This window comes from Lolium perenne, chromosome 4, assembly GCF_019359855.2.
Source record: "Lolium perenne isolate Kyuss_39 chromosome 4, Kyuss_2.0, whole genome shotgun sequence".
In the NCBI taxonomy this organism is placed as follows: domain Eukaryota; kingdom Viridiplantae; phylum Streptophyta; class Magnoliopsida; order Poales; family Poaceae; genus Lolium; species Lolium perenne.
In genome coordinates, this window is record NC_067247.2 from 375,312,101 (window position 1) to 375,314,086 (window position 1,986).

General features: G+C 38.0%; 1 long non-coding RNA gene across 1 annotated transcript; it reads left to right on the plus strand.

Moving 5' to 3' along the window:
* The first annotated feature begins 315 nt into the window (after positions 1-315).
* Positions 316-1,565, plus strand: LOC127325693 (uncharacterized). Its single transcript, XR_007867352.2, has 3 exons — positions 316-467; positions 601-797; positions 1,329-1,565. It is a non-coding gene; the product is annotated as an uncharacterized lncRNA (long non-coding RNA).
* The last annotated feature ends 421 nt before the right edge of the window (positions 1,566-1,986 follow it).

Below are 1,986 nucleotides of genomic sequence, written 5' to 3' on the forward strand. Positions count from 1 at the left end.
GTCGATATCATTATTTATGGAAACACATGAAAGTTAGCGGCAACGCTTGGTGTGTGAGTGCATTTCCTAATACTTGTATTATTGAATTAATCATTCTTTGGTGTGCTTTGTGGATCTTTCTCCAAACCAAAAAATAGATAAATGCATTATGAAATGTCTAGAATTTGAAGAGCGTGGGTTAAGAATGTTTCTTCCAGACCAATATGAAATGCTTTGGTAAGTAAAGCATGGATTCTGTTCGCGTGTCATTTCATATTGGGTTAAGAATGTTTCTTCCATTAACTGTATATGTGTACAACATACTAGCTCCAGTTTTCAGTGTAATTAAAGTGTTGGGTGCAAATTACTTCTGAATTGTATATGCATCGGGAATTTTTTAGATGTGGGAGGAAGAGAGGAGCAAGCTCCAGCTTGGAGGCATAGCTATTTGAGAATTTCTTTCTGGCAGAAGCTATTTGCTGAAAAAGGTCTTTTTCTTCCTCCACTGTTAATTATCTACAGTTTAATTCATCCTCGAAATAATTCGTCATGGCTCATTTGTACACACTGTCATACTACTTTGAGGTTCTTAACAGATACTAACTTGTTTAAACGCTGTAGTGGTCATCTTATCATCAAATGCTGCCCAAGAGATGCAGTGCAAACAAGCAGTAACTTCACTTGTTATGGTAAGTTCGCTGATCCCAGATATTCCTTAAAACGCTAATCATTTGTTTGGTTGGTTCTCAGATTCTTTTGTGTTATTTCCAAGTGGTGTGTTTTAATCACCTACACATCTGAACCAGCATATCCAGTAGGTACAATATACTCTACCTGCAGAAGAGTATTGTAGTGTAGCTGTTCCTCAAAAGTATTCAGTAGTCACAACCCATGGCATGTCCAATCTTAAGCCCACTCATGATCACATCGCAGAATTGGTGTATCGGCATTTTTCATAAACTTATACTCGTTAGGTAAATCTTGTCTTTTCTGGTACCAAACTACAATGACTCTCTGCTAGCAAAATGAGCACACATACCTTAATATTAGCTCTTCCGTGTTGTCAGACAAAAATGTCTCATTATCTTTACCATTTTTGATTGTTATGGGGGAAAGAATAGAAAATCTCCTTTAGGGGAAATGATCACATGTTTTTCCTTGCTTCCAGTATTTGTTGGTCTGTACGAAAGAAGTTGATAATAAGCATTGAGACCACCAGGAAACGATTTGGACCCTGTGGAAAGGCCATTCTTTCTTTTTGTGTAGATTTTTTTATTATTATCCATATTGATAATAGTAATAGAATTGTTAAACTTTCTTCCAAAACTAAAGTATACTCTCTTTTAAAGTTCATGGTTTACTGGCGATGGCTCTTTTTCGGTGCTATCCGTGCATCTGAAGGTCTACTCTTGCCAGTGGAAGTGCTCAAACTCTTAGCCAAGTGTGCCCATTTTTTTTGCTGCGAATTTATTATTGTTACTGTTTACAAGTTACGTTGCAAAATACTGCAAAATATAAACATGTACATATTCTTTTGTAACACGTTCTGGTTGCCTTGCGCCCCATAATTTCATGGCATGTATGTTCTAGAGTTTATCTTGACTTTTGTGTGCACGTAAGCAAAGCAAGGGTTCAAAATTCAGTAGTAGTACTAATTGATTTCTTTTTAGTGTGCCAAGCTAAACATAAATACATACTACAGGGCGTTGGGATTGGATCGCACAACACCGGTCAGGAGGCGCCCCAAGGGGCACCCCAACCACTAGTTAATTATAAATGACATGATATCTCTCTTATAACCGTTAGCGGGCTATATTATTGAACTTTTCTTACGGTGTCTATCCAAAGCGCAAGACGTCGTGTGCAAAAAACACCACTCTCTTACATGTGATCTGATTTGAGAATTGTGATCCATCTGTGTCGCACCAGTCTCTAGCTGTTAATTACTACTGCTTGATCGTGCAGTACTAGCTAGGCAATTAGCCATCTCTGTCGGCCGTTCCATCC